Source organism: Mesoplodon densirostris, chromosome 1 (assembly GCF_025265405.1).
Source record: "Mesoplodon densirostris isolate mMesDen1 chromosome 1, mMesDen1 primary haplotype, whole genome shotgun sequence".
Lineage (NCBI taxonomy): Eukaryota > Metazoa > Chordata > Mammalia > Artiodactyla > Ziphiidae > Mesoplodon > Mesoplodon densirostris.
Window position 1 is genome coordinate 72,565,367 of NC_082661.1, and position 19,814 is coordinate 72,585,180.

A 19,814-nucleotide genomic window follows, 5' to 3' on the forward strand; every position below is an offset into this window, starting at 1 on the left:
ACTGCCTTTCTGAGCCAACTCTAATCTGATACCCATGATGTATCCAAGTTAATTGTCTATTTCCCCAAAATGAATGTTTGTTATAGTAGGACAAGTTCATTTTCACCTCTGTGCTTTTACTCTACCATGCCACCATCCTCCCTCTCCCAATTTATCAATTTTGCTTCTGCTTCTCCCACAGAGGACTTCTGGAAATCACCTCAATTAAACAAGAGATGCTTATTTCTCATATTCAATAGCCAATAAAACATTTGCTCTGCTTCAAATAGATTTGACTCCCTGATGAATGTGAAAAAAAATAGATAACTTACATCATGGGCTCTTTTTTAGCAACCATTCTTCTCGTGTCTTTCCTGTAGTTTCTTAGGGTTTTTGTTATTGCTGCCACTGTGACTATCTCTTGTGCTCTCCTCCCCACCCTTTTTTTTTAAGTTTTGCAGTTTGTGAAATTCGAAGATGAAAAGGGCTTACTTGAAACCGCTTAGCTGACTGGGGATTTGTACATCCTTACATGGTCCTAGTTTGTTTTTGAAAGAGAGCAATTCCATCTGGATTTTGGCCTTTGGGGGGACTTTATGCAGGTGGCAGGCCACTTAACCTGGTGGAGATTTCCTTTTAATTATGTTCATGTTGAATGCCTCCTACAAAGTAGGTATTCTGGACTGATTTCTTTTTGTCATTATAAATGAGTGTTCATGCTAACATTTTTTTTCTTTCTTTTGAAGATTGTTTATTAGAAAAACAGTTATGATTTTTAAGACTCCAATCCATTTGATCTTAATGTATTTTCTTTCCCCACAGAGCAGAGATATTTCAAAAATGTTTTACTTTAATGGTTTTTTATCTAGGCTAATCCCTTATAAAAGTGCAAAGTGTCTGCATGCTAAAACAAATGTGCATTTGAATACTCAATTGATTAACCAATTTTCAAATAAACTTTTTAGATTTTGCGTGTGCATTTGTTGCTCATTTGACCATATAATAATTAATTAGCCTTAAGTATAATGGATTGCACCTTCAAATCCTGCATGCATATTCTAATAGAATGACAGTGTTTTATATCACTTTTTATATTTTAGTCAAACAGACAAGCACTCACAAGCTAAGGAAGAGAATTTTGAAGGTGGGGGACATTTCATATCTGCAGAGTTGATATTTTGATTAATGAAGTGTTATAGTTGTTTTTAACGTATTTATTTGGTGGCTCATTCAGCAAAATTAATCCTGATAGACGAAATGTGTTTAAAGCACTGCTTACAAAATGAATGGTGTCTCTAAGCTAATAGAGTTATAAATGAACAGGAAAAAAAATGGAGAAGACTTTAAAAATGAGTCAACTGAAAATAAATGCCAGATTAAAACACAATTTACTCTATGTATCTAGAGAGCCAGAGGGAACTCAAGTGCAAAGACTTATAGACTAAGTGAGCAACTGAAATATTTATATATCAACCTAATGCTATTCAGCCATAATGGTGGGAAGGCTGCGTAGAGTTGGTCTTACTACCTTCATTTGCGGTACATGGAGCTAAAAGGCAAAAACCTAAGTTATGTCATAAGGGGTATATTAAGAGTCAAGCAGAGAAGTACAACCATGCCACTCATCAGTGATTACAAGGGGGCTATGGTGTCACTTGAGAATCAGGGAAAATGAGAGTCAGAAATAATGAGTTAGCTCAGGTATCTAAAAAGCAACGAGGATAAGTACTGCAAACTGAGGCCCACTCCCTTACAAAAACATGTGCCCATCTCAATTTTTGGTTTTGAAAGCAGAATAGGTTTATTTAAAGTGATCTTCACAGAACAGACACTTATCTATAAAACTCTTCATAAAAGAGAATTCCTATTTTATGAATAATACCTTGAGTCTATATAGACAGTTCTTCCAAGATTTTCAAAATATATAAATAGCCAAGTTCTCACTCTTGGGAAAGGTCAAATAAGTATAAATATTCTTTATATAGAATAGTATAGGGCTTCAGAGAGAATTATATGAGTGCAAACTCTGGCTTTATCACTCATTAAGTATTTGACCCTGGGCAAGTCAAAAGATCTCTATCTGGGTTTTATCATCTGTAAATGAAGATAGATAATATTTATTGTTTATCTTTAATCTCACTGATGTAGCCCATGTGCTTAAAAAGTATTGTGCACTTAGTATGTGCTCAATAAATGTTTAATAAATGAATGGATATATAAAGCATTTTTAAATACTTCCTAGCACTTGTTTTCAATAAATAAATGATAAACAAAATTTAATTTGGTGTCATCTCCTACGAGAATGAGCCTCTCAGACCTCCCCTATTTGGTCTCTTCACTGAAATGCACTTAACTCATTACATTAGGACAATACTGCTGAAAAAATGTTCTGTGATAAAAGAAGTTAAGGAAACACAGCATGTTTTTCCTCTTCTTGAGATTCATAATACAATTAGTTTATTAAAACACCCAATGAGCCCTGCTGTAGGTAAACCTGTTTATCTTTGTTTATCCAGCATTTTCAAAATGAATTTGTCCACAGAAGCCTCTTTTTACATCATGACACTCCTTCATTTATTCAAATATTTATAGAGTACCTAGTATACTCCAAACACTATTTTCACGTCTAAAAAGTCATGAACAAGTCCCGGTCCTCTAGCAGTTTATACTATTAGTGATGGAAACATTTAGTAAAAACTAAAATAATATGTGATTTCAGGCAGTAATAAGCACCATGAAGAAAAATTAAGCAGGATTTGGAGATAAACAATGACAGCTGAGCTTGGAGTATAGGTGGTACAGAAATCCACAGAATATAATTTGGGAAATTCTGCCTTAGATTTATACCCATGTGCTAGCGAAGGTGAAAAAGGTCTTCAAAAGGAAAAGGCTTGAGAAAAACTTAACACTCTTCACTCTAATGGATGTGTGCTCTCTGTGAAGATCATGTTCCTTGACTTTGAAGACCAGCCCTATTGATGGGGATTACTGATCAGCTATAAAAGGAAGGCAGTATCATGGGAGGTATCCAAGAGATTCTGATTTAGAGCCCCTCAAATTGTACTTTGTAGGTGGTACTTACTCAGGATACTCCTAAGGCAATTTTCCCTTCTTGTAAACTTGGAAAAATGTAATGTTTGCACATTTTGTTAAAGATCTCAGCCGTTCAATTTGCCCTAACATATCTCTCATTAGTAGATAATTGACTGGCATAATTCTTCCTTCCCACAGACATAGAAATTGGATTGCCAGGTTCCATGTTGTTTCTCATATCATTAAGCAGGCCAACCCATACCTTCTTTTATTCACGAGTTCACAACACCTACTAGATATCTACTGTGCGTGTGGCTCTGTGTTAGGAGCTGGCTATGCAAAAACAAATTTGACCCAAAGAAGCTTACTAGCACATTGTAGGCAGATGGTTAGGTACTTTCCCTTGTGTTTCCCAGCCTCTGTCTTAAGAAATCAGTAACAGCTTCACAAAGAAGAAATGTAACTTATTGGTTTCTCACTTTCCAAAGCCACAGAGAACACACTAAATAGGAGTGGATGCCTAAGATATACTTTAAGTCCACTCATGAAGTCTTTGGATGGCTTTTAAATATTTAGGGTAATGATCAATATGACAATCTTTTGCTAATCAATAGAAATAAGATACCACAAAAGCAGAACTTCTCTCCATTCTTCTCACTGGGAAGGGTCTGCTTAGCAGCACAACTTCTAAACATTCATGAGACCACCTAAAAAGCAGGTACTTGAAACTGGTTAGAGCAGAGAAAGCAGTGATTCTAATCTGCCACCTGAAGTCATATGACTCATCTGAGGCAGAAGTGGTAAGAAACATTTAGGCCAGGAATCTGAAATTATGAGCAGCTAAGAAAGTCATAATGATTGTACTGATGAGTCATCTGCCATCTGCTTCTCATTCAGAAAAGATAAGTCAAGATACAAATAACCAAGAGTAAAGCAATACCAAGAAAATGCAAAATGGACTCTTTTTCTAGAATGATAGAAGGAAAGATGAAGTGTATGAGAAGCTATCACAAGGAGACTGATTTATCCAGAACCTCATTAAGCAGGCTGGGCAGATATAGATATGATGAGACCTAAAACCTGCAGTAAGTGACATGAGAAGGGAAGGAGGCCTATACCCTAACCAGAGAACTGGAAGCCAAGACACTCAATAGGTGAGTTTCAGTTTACCAATTCATTCTTCCAACTCTACTTGCTGGCTCAATTTGCAATGCCAGAGGCAAGAAAATGCCCTAATAAGAACACTCCATTCCAATGAGAAGAGAGAAGCTGATAACACATATGGTCTCTTCTTTGTGCCTTGATACCTTTCAAGCCTCTCCTATGATCAACTTTGGCTACCTCACTAGCACAGAGAACCATTCAGTGGAATTGTGGTATGTTCAATTGAACTTCTCATTTCATTGCTCTTGGTTTATATTGCAATTTTAGCACCAATCACATTGTATTATGAGGCACTGTCTGTACATCTGTCTCTCTAATAGATGGTAAACTCTTTGAGAGCAGAAGCAATAGCTTATTCATCTCTGTCTCTCTAGTACCCAGAAAAATTGCTGGATCAGAATAGGCATTTTTAAAATCTTAATATTATAATAAGGTCCTACTGTATAGCACAGAGAAATATATTCAATATCTTGTGATAAACCATAATGGAAAAGAATACAAAAAAGAATGTACGTATATGTATAACTGAATCACTTTGCTGTAAAGCAGAAATTTACACATTGTAAATCAACTACACTTCAATTTTAAAAAATCTTAATGTTTTGAATTTAACTGAACTTCCCCTTGGTATTTCATTTGTAGCCTGCCGTCCTGTTAGTACATAATAGGACTTTGGTTATAATTCTCCTCAAGAACTCTATGAAATTCCACTGAGATTCTAGCTGCCCTACTCAAAAGCTTAGCTAAAAGAGGGGCGGTAGACTGATATTCACTCATTCATTCATTCTACAAATCTTTATTGATTATCTGCTGTGTGCTACACACAGTTCTTGGGGCTTGGGATACACCAGTAAACAAGCTAAGATCCCTGCCTTTGTGAAGCTTACATTCAAGTGGGAAGCAGGAACAGAAAATAACTATAATAAGTAGACATGCTAATACTGAAGATGATAAATGCCATAGAAAAGAGAAAATGTAGAATAGGAAAGATCGGGAGTGCCAGGATCAGGTTTGGAGGATGGGCCGTTTGCAGCACTAAATAGAAGAGTCAGGGTGTATCTCATTGAGAAGGTATGGTTTGACAAGACTTGAAGGAGGTGATGGGGTTAGCCAAGTGGATATTTGAGAAAAAAAGTGTATCATGCTTTCTTCTCCAACTCCATAAAGAACTCCATAAGGCAGCCGGTGGTGGCTTTGAAACTCAGATGATGTGGTTAGTTTGCTGAGCTGCCGAAGCACTTGCTTTTGGCTCACATGGTAAATTCAGTGAGTAAGGTTTTAGTCATTTTGTTACTGTTGTGTGACGTGGGAGACTGAGAACAAGAACAGAGAAAGGAGAAGCAGCACAGGACTCAAGAATGGGGTGAGGAGGAGAGGGAGCTCCATGTTAATCTGAGCTCAAGGAAGGTTCTGGAAATCTTGTGGGTGGTATGAAGTCAAAACCTTTCCTATTTCCCAAATGTTCTTCCCTGTAGTAAGTTTAAATTGTCTAAATATGACACTTAAAACTCACAGGATCTTTTTGCTGCCAATAAAGACTGCTTTAGCTGGCTTTTTCCCTTCATTCTGTATTTCTGTGGCAACCAAAGGAGAGCAATCAAAACTATAATTTCTGGCCCAGGAGAGGGAATTCCAGTTTTATGGTTTTAATCCTTGCTCTCTATCAGTCTTATCACATTATATCTCTCTGTTCCTTGGGGTTTCTTCAAGCTAGTCAAAATGTTGCTGAAAATTCATTCATTCAACTAAATATGTTTATTAAATGCTTGACAGATCCTGACTATATTCCAAGGACACAAAGATGAGGAAGATGTGATTCTATCAGTAGTGAGAAGCCATCCTTAATAACCTGTTGCAGTGTTACTATATCTCAGGCCAGAACACAATGACCATAAATCACAAGAAAGCAATAAAATACTTTTGTCATAGTCTAAAAATAATTCCGTCAAAAATAATAAACATTTTTTCCAATGACTTCTGAAGAGCTGAAACTTAAGAAAACTCATGTTCCTACCAATGATTATTTTATTACTGCCATTTTCTTCCCCATAAAAGTCTGAAACCTCAGCAACATTTAGCCTCTTCTCCTGGTTCCTGTTAATGAGTCTGTGTTTCACCAAAAGGCCTGCATCGCCCACATTTACCATTTTATCACTATACCACAACAAAGGAAGAGAATGGAAGCTTCACAAAAGCCACTATAGAAGAACTGGAAACAGTGAAGTTAGGGGAAGCTTTAAGACAGGGATTGTGGACAACCTATGAACACAGAGGGTAATGGTGGTCCAGTTGTCAGAGAACATGACTCTATAGTGAGGTCTGCCCACTGGGTGGTGGTGGTGTGATTTACATAATATAGAGCGCAGTTATCTGAGAAATAAAGTTTTCTTCAGCCTTATAAGTCTTAAGAATCCCCCCAAGGGGCTTCCCTGGTGGCGCAGTGGTTGAGAGTCCGCCTGCCGATGCAGGGGACGCGGGTTCGTGCCCCGGTCCGGGAAGATCCCACATGCCGCAGAGCGGCTGGGCCCGTGAGCCATGGCCGCTGAGCTTGCGCATCCGGAGCCTGTGCTCCACAACGGGAGAGGCCACAACAGTGAGAGGCCCTCGTACAGAAAAAAAAAAAAAAAAAAAAAAAAAAAAAAGAATCCCCCCAAATTTAAATAACAAAACATATAAACCACATGTACGTGGTGTTTGGCGTCATATCACAGAAATGTTTTTGCATTGATGAGCAGGTAGCTGCTGACTTGAAATGGGATTTCTCTTCTGCAGGGGGAATTGCAGACATATAAGGAAGGGAGGAGAAAATAATCATAGCCCTCACAGACTGCTTTCTTTGTTTTATTCTTTCTGGAGTTTCATCATTCTAGGGAGAATTTTGTACTGCTTCTGTTTTGTTGCTGGGCCTATCCTGTTTCCATACCCAAATGAAGTATTCCTGGAATCTAAGGTGTCATTTTACCAGCCTAACCACAAGTTCTGTGTTGTTTCCTCTGTTCTGCTCTCACCCTTGAATAATACCTCTCCCTCAGTGCTAAATTCAGTGCCCCTGTCTAGCATCTAGGGAAGAGTACTGAGTCCTCTGCCCTGCATATCTTCCAAAATGGTAAGAGAGACCAGCAGAGCAATAAAATGACAGGCCCATTGTTTGAGCCCAATGCCGGGACTTCCCCTTTTGTATAAGCTGAGTCACATTTTTCCTGTTGTCGACTTGAAGCCTGTCCGTTGATGTACGATAGGGCTATCTTGCTGATGTATAAAGCCAGACAGAAAGGTTTCCCTGCATTTGTTTGCCTTACCTTGGACACTTACCAATTAGAAGCTGTCCACTGGCCAAAGGAGATAAGACGTGGTTTATTAAAACCCAGATACTAGACTGAATGAACTAATTTCTGACAATTTTCTTCTGTTAACACACTATCTGAGGTTCCTGCCTTGTGCAATCTTACTGATTTTGACACAAGTCTTTTGGGATGTATATGTGCATTTTATTCTTGATATCTGTTCAGTTGACACATGCTTTCAAACCGCACATATCTTTGATTGGCTGGAAAATTGTGCAAACAGGAAGTCAAAGGATGGAATCAACTGTGAAACAACCATAACAAGTGAAGTTTCTCTTTAAGTGCCAAGGTGGGAATGCTATTATGAGAAACAAACAAACAAAAAATGACATGATAATATCGATATAATTCCAACAGGAAGAGTGAGCATCCAGAATGCTCTAATTATCTTATTTTCAGGACCTTATAACCAACAAAACGGTTGCAGATCTTAATCCACAGTATTGTTGCTAGACAGATAAAATCTCCAAAATTAGGTGAGGGGTGTGATGACATTTGCTGGCTAGGAAATATTTGAGATAATATTTTTTGTCTGATGATCACTATCTGCACTGATCTTAAAGAAAAATAAAAAAAAACCTTGCTGTTCTAATTTAACCCCTTCATTTATTTGGCAAATATCTCTTGAGTTCTTACTCTAGGACAGGATTGTGGAGGTCATAGGATATTCTCTTCTTGCTTACAAGTCTTTGCACCAAGACTTTTCTTGTAATTCTTCAAAGTTGCCAAGCGTCTGTCCTCCTGTGATATTATTCTCCTATGGTGAATTCTCAAAATGAAGGATTTTTAACACCAGTGGAAAGAATGAAAGATATCCTCAAATCAGTGGATATGAGGAACACAGGCAAATATTAGAATGAAATGAACGAGGCAACCTTTAGACAAATATCAGAATTACTACTTCACTAGGTATGTTATGAGTTTATGAAATTTATTACTTTATAACCTTTAGAAATATAAATGGACTTTAAAAGTATTTGGATAAATTTTGAGGCAGGACCGCTGCTGGCAGTAGAATAGGGGAAGGACAGAGAATGGACCACTTATATGGTAAATCTTGTTCATCCATTTTTTGAGAATTTCTGTATAAAATATGCTATGTAAACGAGATCATGTGCCATCTATTCAGATAACTGACTCTTTTTTAAAGTATGATCAATATCTCTCAAGGTCTACCTCTGCCTGAAAATAATTTAAAAGATTACAATGGAACATTTTAATGTCCTCTTGTTGGAGGGAGAATAAAGAATTAATAGTGAGGACTTCGCACAAAAGTGCTTGTTAGTTAGAAGATTAAATCACAATGCATATATTAATCCATTTAACCTTCAAACACCATTTTAAGAGACTGTTTTAAGAGGAAGTACTTTGGAGATATTCATTTCAGTCATCCTTAATTGTATTCAAAAATCTGGTTTCTAGACATTTAAAAATTAAAGCTGAAAGAAAATAAATCTGAAGGGGAAATGTGGAGGGGAGGGATAAATTGGGGACTTGGGATTGACATACACAGTCTACTATATATAAAATAGATTACCAACAAGAACTTACTGTATAGCACAGGGAATTCTATTCCATATTCTGTAATAACCTATATGGAAAAAGAATTAATATATATGTATATGTATAACTGAATCACTATGCTGTACACCTGAAACTAACACAACATTGTAAATCAACTATACTCTAATAAAAAAATTTTTAATGGTTAAAAAAAAAGAAATTAACCCTCTTATCTCACAGATAAGGAAACTGAGGCACAAACAAATTGATTTCCAGAGGTCACAGCATTGATACAGGGAAGAAGCCAAGCCCAATCCAAGTCACCTAGATACCAGAGCTTGTTTCATGTCTCTGTGTGGACAGGAAGAGGAAATAAAACTGCTCCTAGAATTATCCAGTTATCCTCTATCCCATATTGTGAAATGATTCCATTTAGAGATGGAATCAATCCTAATTGGGAAGCCCCTGCATTGACTTTAAACTCCTGAATCTGCCTTAAGTGTTGATATGCTTGTCATAGTTCTAGCCCCATCCACGATGCATTCCAGAGCTGCTCACCAACACTGGACTAACTAAACAGTCCTCTTTATTGTTTAATAGAAAGATGAAAAGTGAAGAAAATTTCCAAGTGTAAAGGCCCTCCCAAAGAGAAATCCAGAGAAAATAGCAATAATAATGCAAAATATCCAACTATATAATTTTCAAGACTTTCATTTAACTGTATAGTCAAATAACGTTATTATTCATTTCACAGCTATAGATCAATTTGCTCATGTGTGAAACCTATGAAATAACAACCATTTTCTCCTCAGATGAGTGATCCTGGTCTGAGTTCCCCATACAATTTGATGAAAATACATTGTTCCAGATGGACTCCAGTTGCTGGGCAGATGGAAACCTGTAAGTAAAAAACTAAAAACTTTATTATCCTAAATTAGGTGGTCAGAGAGAGAAAGTAAGAGAACAGAACTGCATCCCAAATAATTTGTAAGTTTCCTGAATTTTAAAAAATTCTTTCAGGAGGAAAAACTTCAAAAGAGAAAAAATAAATGCATTTATAAGTTTTGACATGTTTAAGTTTTTAAAGTGTCTACTTTTACAGTCAAATTTTTATCCATAATTTGTAGCTATACTAAATATAATACAGCACTTTCCATTTTCACATACTGAGCTAATTTGTTTATAAACCAAGCACAGGTGTTTTCACTCTCCTTTAGTTGAATGTACAGTATTCCCTTCTCCCTAGGGGCATAGGTGCAAACTAAGGGAATATCACAGATTTGACTGTGGTGAATGACATGGGGGTCTGGGCTACCTGCCCATGCAGCTTACTTGGGTTCTCTGTCATTGCCTGTGATATTTCTGGATATACCTTTCTATCTAATGATAGACTGCTGCTGGGCCCATCCACATTCATGACTTGGCTAGTCCAACAGAAATTAGCTCATAGTGGGCAGCTCAGTTGGCGTCCTATGGGCAAAAGTTCCATCTTTGCCAAGATCCAATACCACTCCAGGAACTGTTTTTCAAAAAGTACATAATTCTCCACTGCAGGTGGCATGACCTTGCTCCAAACTCACAAAGGCCTGCCTTGAGCGTCCGCCACTAGAGGTTGCCATAAGCTCCAAACAACGTCTTTTCCCACCACTGACATCTCCAGCACTGTAGGGTCTGATGGATCACATAGCCTAAGGACATAGACCCCACTGCAGGCTAGCCCTGATGCAGAGCCCTTTCCAGCTCTGGTGCCCCCTCAAAGCTGACAGCCTTCTGTGTAACCAAGCATATGGGCTAGAGCAGCATTTCCAATTGTAGAAAGCATTGCCTCTAGAACCGAGAAGAACCTACTGGGAGCACTGTTGCCCTGCTTGTGATGGGGATGCAAAATGCAGTAATTTGACTTTTGCATAGGAGAGCATCTTCCACCATGTCTCTGATCACTGGGTATCTATAAACTTCACTGAAGTGGCAGGTCCCTGAAACATCATCTCCCACACTCAGGGATTGCCAACTCTTATTGTAGAGGAGTAGACTATCTCTGTAAACCTTGAACATTCAGGGAGGTCTACAGAACTAAAATCCTCTCGGAGCATCTATCCAGATGTCTCCATCCCACGTTTCAAGATCTCAGGTTTTCCCAGTCAGGGCCCATCAGAGGCCTGCCTTTGCTGAGCATCAAAATATCTCTGCAGCTTCTAGACTCCATCAAGTTCTGAGTCTGCTCTTCAGCTGTTCACCGTTCCACTGCAGGAGATAGGGGCCTCTTCATAAGGTACCAATGAGGCTCTCTGACTCTCACGCTTAGTATTTGTTCTTTGTTAGTGGCCCTCAGTTTCTCATCATCCCACTGTAGAGTGTCAGTACAGCTTAGTAATAACCAGCCAACTCTGCTGTCCTTGCACACCCCATCCCCACATCTTTCAAATCCCTGAATCATCACACCCACAGGGGTGTTCTCCATTGTGATGTTTCTGCATGTCCCCACTGGTGAAATGTTCAGCTATGGGACTGCCATCTTGTGCCACGGACCATCTGTGTTCTGCATTCCTCTCAGGATGGAGTTCTCCTTGCTTGCTGAGCAATGAGTGAGCCAAGCCCCAAACCCATTTTACCACCTGATTTCTCAGAACATTTTTAGTATCAATTGTATCAATGCAGGTGAACCCAGAAGCAGACATCAAGATAAGATTACATATGTAAGATATATATTAGGAAAAACTCCTGTGAATGATAAAGGGGGAGGGGGCAGGAGTGGAGAGAGCCTTCAGAGCACCATGAGGTTTTTCTCTGTAAAAAGAGAAACAGTAAGTTTGTCATCCTGGATCAGATGATCTCTAACTCTATAACTCTCCGATTTCTGCACCTTCTGCTCACAAATTTGTTAGAAGAACTGAACGTAGGTATACATGGAAAGGCCTAGCTCAGCATCCATACAGAGAGGGTCCTTAACAACTGTTAAGTTATGTGTTCACTGCAAAAAAAAACAAAACAAAAAAACAGGGGAATAATAGGCAGAACCCCTGAGTGTCCTTCAAAGAAATACAGTGCCCTTAATTCCATGTGCAAACAGGTAGCCATGGAGAGGCTGCCTCTCTCTGCATTTACAACAATGCCTACTTCTCACCAAAGTCAATGATAAGCACTTTATCTTTAGCACAAGGAAGAAAACAGGATGCGCTTATCTCCTTTAGACATGACCTCAAAATGTGTTCTGTCTTACAGCCATTATTACTAACTAAAATGCATCTCTCCTATTTTTTAATCAGAAAGAGAAAAATAGGGCTTGTGACAGGAGGTAAGACAAGGTAAACAAATACTGAGTGCTGGTTGATGCCAGGCACTACTTTAGACCCTTTGTAAATGGCTTCTGACTTCATCCCTACAACAGCACTCTGGAGCACGAATTATTACCCACATCTTACATGAAACTTGAGGACTTCCCTGGTGGCACAGTGGTTAAGAATCCCCCTGCCAATGCAAGGGACATGGGTTTGATCCCTGGTCCGGGAAGATCCCACATGTCGCAGAACAACTAAGCCCATGCACCACAGCTACTGAGCCTGTGCTCTAGAGCCCACAAGCCACAACTACTGAGCCCGCGTGCTGCAACCACTGACACCCGTGTGCCTAGAGCCTGTGCTCTGCAACAAGAGAAGCCACTGCTATGAGAAGCCCATGCACTGCAACAAAGAGTAGCCCCCTCTCGCTGCAACTAGAGAAAGCCCGCGCATAACAATGAAGACCCAACACAGCCAAAAATAATTAATTAATTAATTGTAAAAAAAAAAGGAAAGATAATTGAGGTTTATAGAGGTTAAGTCACTGGTCCATAGTAACTCAGTTAATTATCAGAAATGATCAGTCATTGACTCCAGAACCCTGTATATTTCATCTTTTAGAAACTTTATCTATAAAGTGGAATTTATGCAAGATTTATAAAATTTTTTTTAGTTTAAATAATTTTCTTTCCAATATAGAAATGAATTTTCCCTATATTTTAAAATCTGTAATGATTTTTGTCCCTATCCCAGTTAATACCACACTATTTTAAGCAGTTAGTTGTTCATAGATCTATTTCTCTCACTTAAATTTAAATTCCTTGAGGGCAGTTATCATGTCTAATTCATCTCATCCCTACCAAATAGAAGAAGGCCTAAATTTTCTACATACTTAATTTGTGTATGCTGAGCCAGATAGGAAATCTCAAAAAATGCAGTTAATTTTTCCGCTAATTTTTCAGTTATTTTGATATAACAAATTAGGATATTAGAGAAGAAAACACATTCTCTTTACTCTATGAGACCTACATCAACATGGAAGGACCCTCTCAGAAACCTTAAAACTATTCTATTTGCTGAGAGCCCAAAGTTGTTTAACTATGTATTTTCTTGGCTAAAAGATAGATGTGGGTTATGGGAATCAACAGGGGGTCTTCATCCCAGAAACTCACCCCAAATTTCCCCACATGTGGAGAGATGACCAATGGGATGCATGAAAGTAAAGGGCACATGGGATTTGGGGAACAGATCATGAAAGGCGATTTTAGAAAATAGGCGTTGGCAGTGGCTTTCTGAGTTCACATCATGGTGAAGAGCACAGGCTTTAGAGACAGACCAGCTTTAGTTTGAATCCTGTGTGTGGCACCGAGCTGTGTGACCTTGGACCAGTTGCTGAACCTCTCTAACCACAGTTTCTTTGTGTATAAAACAGAGACGCTAATAGTGTTACTGTGAGAATGAAGAGGAAGAGCAAGTGCAAAGCATTTAGCATGTGGCCAGCACATGAGAAATACTCATTAAATAATCACTGCTACTCATTCTTATTTTTCCTATGCATGTAACCATCAAGTCTCCCGTCCGAGCCGAATGATAACAGCACTTGGAACTCACAATTTTAGTAGGTCTTTGCATTTCTATCACATCTTTCATCTCAGAGAACCAAAGCCCTGGAAAATATTAATTCTTATCTACTTTATTTATACTAGTAAAGGCGAGAGCACATACAATGGCCTAGTTATTGAAAAGAACTGTAGTACAGAGAACTAACACCACACGCACAAAGAAAAATCAAGTAAACCCTTAGCAGAATCTAGGTCTCTCATCTTCCAATATTCCTCTTTAATTGGATCAGACTATCTGTTTCCAGTGGCTAAATATTATTTATTGGCAGTGTAAGTCAAGGCTGCTGATATATTACTCTTTCGGGGAGTGTTTGTTTTTGGAAAACTGCTCTCAAATTTTCTAAATGTGAATTTAAAAGTCTGTCAGTCTATGTGCCGATAACACAAAACAGATTGTAAATGTAACGGGATGCAATCAAGTCAAACAAACCCAATGAGAGCGCCAGAAGGCTTAATATTAGGACTGCTCCTGTTCACAGGCTTTTGCTAATGACAGAACAATTGTTTGTGCTGATTTGTAGCTGGCATTGATATGCAGACAGTGACACTTTCATCTAAAATCCAGCTCCAAATTTTTTTAATCCTGTCAATGAATTTGCTGTGTCTGCAAAGAGCAACTCCAAAGAACCTTTCTCAATCATAAGAAATGGAAATATGCCAGCAGAGTCTTTAATTCTAAATCCAGGGTGTTCGTTGAAATATACAATGATTTTTCTCTTTGTCATTGTTTTGTCATCTACTGGGATGCCTGCCTCTGAACTATACGTGTACATTTATAACTAACACAGTTTTAAAATACTGAAACTGGTCAATGATGGAGGGAGGTGGGCGTTAAACTACAGAAGGATATTGCAAGATTCCAAACTCATCTAACATTTCCTTCAGAAAATAAGAAAATGTAAATGTGCTCTGACTGCTGTTCACATTGACTGTGGGGACCAGTTTTTTTATCAAACAGCACCTGCCTCTCTATTCAGAGATGTCTGCGTGTGAGGATAAGTGCAAACAACAAAGGCTTTGACTGTGGCAGCAGCTGCATCATTTGCTGGGAACTTGCCATTATGTTTCAGGTCAGAGACTGAGGTTTGGTGCAGGGAATGGAGCTTTTAATATCAGGTGAATGGATTTTTTTTTAAGAGGTTGGGAAGCTTTGGGTCTTAGGGAGAAAATAGCACTTTAAAAATAGTCACATTTCTTTTGTACTGCAATTATCAGTGCATGACGAATCATTTTTTTATTCTTTTCCATGTAGGCAAAAGGAAATATCCCCTACCCATCTCTGTAGGCTGGACATTTTAAGAAATCAAAATGTTCCCATATTTAATCAGTTTCTTGAGAATATGCAATTTACCTAGAAGGTTGATCCTGAAACATCACTTTTAAGGGAGGATAAACAAATGGTACAAATTCATCAATTTGTCCAGGAAGTCATTGTCACGTGTTCACTGTTTAAACAGGTAATGTTGAGTAAATTGGTGGCATTACTATAATCCCTACTGGAAAGAAGCTCACCTTGTGTAGGTGACAGAACATCAGAAATAGGAATAATCAGCCTTATTAAAAATTGAAAAAATGATAAAAATATAAAGGAATAGAACAATACCTTGAGTTGAGCCCAGCTCTAACATTAATGGTGAGACCCAGGTAGATCTCTTAATGCATCTAAGCTTCCATTTCTTCATCTATGACGTGGAAATGGTCAAACGTTTCTCTAATTGTGAATAGGAAATGGGAAAATGTTTGTGAAGAGATTTGCAAATGGTAAAATACTTAAAGAGCATCACAAAGAAAAGGAGCTAGAGGAATGATAATCGTGACAATAATAACAATTATAAAAAACAGTTATAATATTAAATATTATAAGGACAATTATTATTATTAAAAATAGTAAATCTTGCCCAGGAGTGCTGAAAATTGGTAGCTGGTACAGCTCAGACTATGTCGTTCTTATGCTCGGGGCTGGAAGAAAGGAGACACACAAGCCTCATAATATATGAGTCTGTTCTGACTGAAGTGGACTCCAGATGCATTAACACATATTCTTTGAGAGAAACTCTGTGGACCATGAATTAAAGTCACATCTTTCTGAGAGTCTTTTTCAAAAGCAAAAGGTGGGCTGGTTGAGAATCCTATTCTTCAGAGAGCTTGCAGGGTTTCAAATGACTTTGACCCACTGAATGGGGGGGATCACATTAACTTGTCAATGTCACGTTTCTCTCTCAATAAATCAGTTGCCCATGTGTTTGTGTGTAGCCTTACGTGAAGGTGCCAGTCAATGGCAAGCATTCATTACCGTTATCTCTGCTCCAACATTCACAGTTTTCCATTGCTACAGAAATTAAAGATTTTTTTTTTTTTTTTTTTTTTTTTTGGCTGTGTTGGGTCTTTGATTTTGCGTGCGGGCTTTCTCTAGTTGCAGCGAGTGGGGGCTACTCTTCCTTGAGGTGCTCAGGTTCTCATTGCTTGTGGCTTCTCATTGTGTAGCATGGGCTCTAGGCACGTGGGCTTCAGTAGTTGCAGTACTCGGGCTCAGTAGTTGTGGCTTGTGGGCTCTAGAGTGCAGGCTCAGTAGTTGTGGTGCACAGGCTTCATTGCTCCGTGCCATGTGGGATCTTCCCTGACCAGGGATCGAACCCGTGTCCCCTGCATTGGCAGGCAGATTCTTAACCTCTGAGTCACCAGAGAACTAAAGGTTTTTAAGCAGCATCCTAAAAAAGTTGCAGGAATTATAGATCGAAAACGACTGTGTATTTTTGCTTCTGAAACAAACACCCCAGGAAAATAAATACACGTTTAACATTACATGCACTGTGTATACAACTTCCCACACTCACATTCGAGGTGATAAGTTTTGTGGTGACAAGGTAAGGCAGCTGGTGGTCACTTATGCGGAGTGTAAGCATTACAGTTCCTTTGCTCAGAGATGGCGAAAGACGTGTTTAGCATATGTAGGTTGCCAAGTTTTTCCCCTCCTTTGCTGGTTGTTTAGATAAGCTGGAACCACATTTCCCAGAATCTTCTTCTCTGTATAGTCCTGGGTTAGTGGCACCCATGGAGATGTTTGCATGAGATTTGGGAGGTCAAGTAAAGCAGCGGCCATTATGCTCAAAAGACGGTGGTTGCTCAAGTCAGAGAAGAACAAAGAGGTTCAGGTTGTATGGCTCTCCCTGATCTATGTCCAGCTTCCTACCTGACTGCCTGCTCTGCTGACCAATAGCAGCCCCAGTCTACCAGCAGACCCTTTGTGGTGAATTCACAGAGGCGTTAGCCACGAAGAACCAGAAACCTTCTGCAGACTCCTATCTCACTGCTGTTTCTGACTCCACTCTAGTAGCTGGACATGACTTGCTTCCTGCAAGCTCTAACTCGTTTACCCACTTGAGAGCTGGGTTAAGTCAGGTTCATATATCAACACAATTCAAGTCATTTAAAGATGTTTGGTATTAGAAAAAAGCATGGGCTTCCAAGTCCTTCAAATCTTTGTACTCATCTTAACTCTTTTTTCAGCTTACCTTATTACCTTAATTTTCTTAAGCCTCCATTTCTACCTTCAGGTGAAATAGTAAGAAATCTTGCCTTGGTCTTGTGTGAAGAAAGCAAAAAGTTTTCCCATGAGAATTCTTAATCGTAAGCTAGTCTTCAGGTAGATTGGGGACTCATGCACTCCACCTACTTAAGCCATAAAAATCCTAAGCTAAGACTTTAAAGTGGCCCTTGGTTGTTAGTGCCTCGGTTACATCTGGGAAGAGCAAATATAGAAACTTTCCAGAGGAAAGCACCTTAGACCCAGGACACAAAGTTTTCCCAAATAAAGTTCCAAGAAACATGAGCTCACAATAAGGGGGAAAAAAATTGCAAACACCCAAGGAAACAAGTTGTCATTAGCAAGAATCAGCAGAAAAAACAAAAAACAGAATCTGACCTGCAAAGATGGTAAATAATGAATTTATAAACACATATTTATCAGTCTCATACTTTGTGCCAGACTGTCCTCGGTGCCTGGGATCAGGCATATCAGTGAGCCAGATTGAATTCCTGGCATTTTGATATTTGATATTTCTTGCCAATTGATATTTATTATCAATGTTTAAAATGTAAGGAATGTCTCTTTAAACTTTTTAAAGAAATACTAGAGGGTGTCAAAATTACAGGCAGATTTGATAAATAAATAGAACTTGAAGAAAGAAAAATAATGATCTTGGAATTTAGAAGCTCAATGGACAGGATAAGACACAGGTTAAAAACAACCAAAGAGAGAACTCAAGCTTTTATCCAGAATGTAGGACAAAGAGACAAAGGGATGGAGAATATGAACAAGAGACAACAGGACATGAGGAACAGGCTCTAACACATACCCATTCAGTGTTTCCGAAGGAGAAAACGAGAGAGAAAGGGGCAATATTCCAAGAGATAATGGTTGAGAGTTTTCCAGAAGTGAAAGGCAGCAATCCTGACACTCAAACTCAACAAGTCACACGGGTATTTTTTTTTTTTTTAATTTGGCAGCACATAAAGTTTAATGGCAGCATATTTTAAAACATTAGATTTAGGTACCAAAATATTAAAAGATGGAATAAAATTTTAACTTCTATTAAGTTGTCAAAAAGGGCAAGGCAAGTGAGGCCCTCAGGGCACGAGATTTAAGGACGAATAATTTAGAGACATACAAGGGCAGGGCTGACCCTTTCAAAACTCTGGCGGTGAGCTCCTCCTTCAACTTCGTGCCCTGGGTGTCTCATTTGCCTTACCCCTGTCCTGGCCCTCATAGATAAAAATCTGCTTTTGTGATCTAATATTTGGAATTCTCTAATTGAACATTTAAAAAAGTGAACTGAGTTATTTTTATGAAGTTTATATATGTTTTTCAAATTTACTATGTGGTGATCTAATTTATACTCAATATAGTGCACCCTTTGTAAATGTATAGTTTGTTGAATTTAACAATGTAACTACCTCCACAATCTAGATACAGATATTTCCATCATCCCAAAAAATTCTCTCATGCTCCTTTGTTGTTATCTGTCCCCACCTCTGGTCTTAGGAAACCACTGATATGCTTTCTGTCATTACAGTTTAGATTTGACTTTTTACAATTGTATATAATGGTATCATACAGTTTTTACACTTGTTTTTAAATAACAAGACAAAATTATCTAGAACAGCATTTATTTCAAAATGTCACATTATAGATATGGGTTATCTTTATTTGTAATAAGTAAAAAAGTTAAATTAGATATATTTGTCACTCTGCTTTTTTCTTTTTACACTGGTTTCAGAAGTACTAGAGAGATTTTGGTGTGCTATATTTAAAAAAATGTGATGAAATTAATGAAATCAGAATTCTGTACAGGAATGTCTTGAAGCAAATTAGAGAATTATTATCATTTGTATACTCTTAATTAATATGTATTTAACTTGAATATTCATTTTGTTTTTTTATCTTTATCAAAAGTCCCATCATGGGTATAAATTAAATTTAAAAGGTATTTAAGAATAAAAAAAAAGTTTTAGCTCTACTGTAATCGAAATCAGCATAATGGCTAGAGGCATTCAACTGGGTGACCAAATCACAAGTATAATTATCTTATATCCAATGACTGCTGTGCCTGGCCACTCAATACACTCTACCAGACTCTCAAAGTGTTCAGTTTTGAAAGAAAAAAATAATCACGTCATCATTTAGGTATTTTGAAAAAGAAATTGGAGGCCATTAACTTAATTTTTTATGTATCCCTGTATGGATTTTTAAAGGGAGATTCATTATATTCAAGAATCTTTTATAAACTTACCAAATAAATAACAAATTTTTTGTACATACTAGAAGCCAAAATAGATGTCATTACCATTTCTAATGATGAGTCCCCTGTGACACTTTTAACCTTTGAGGATTT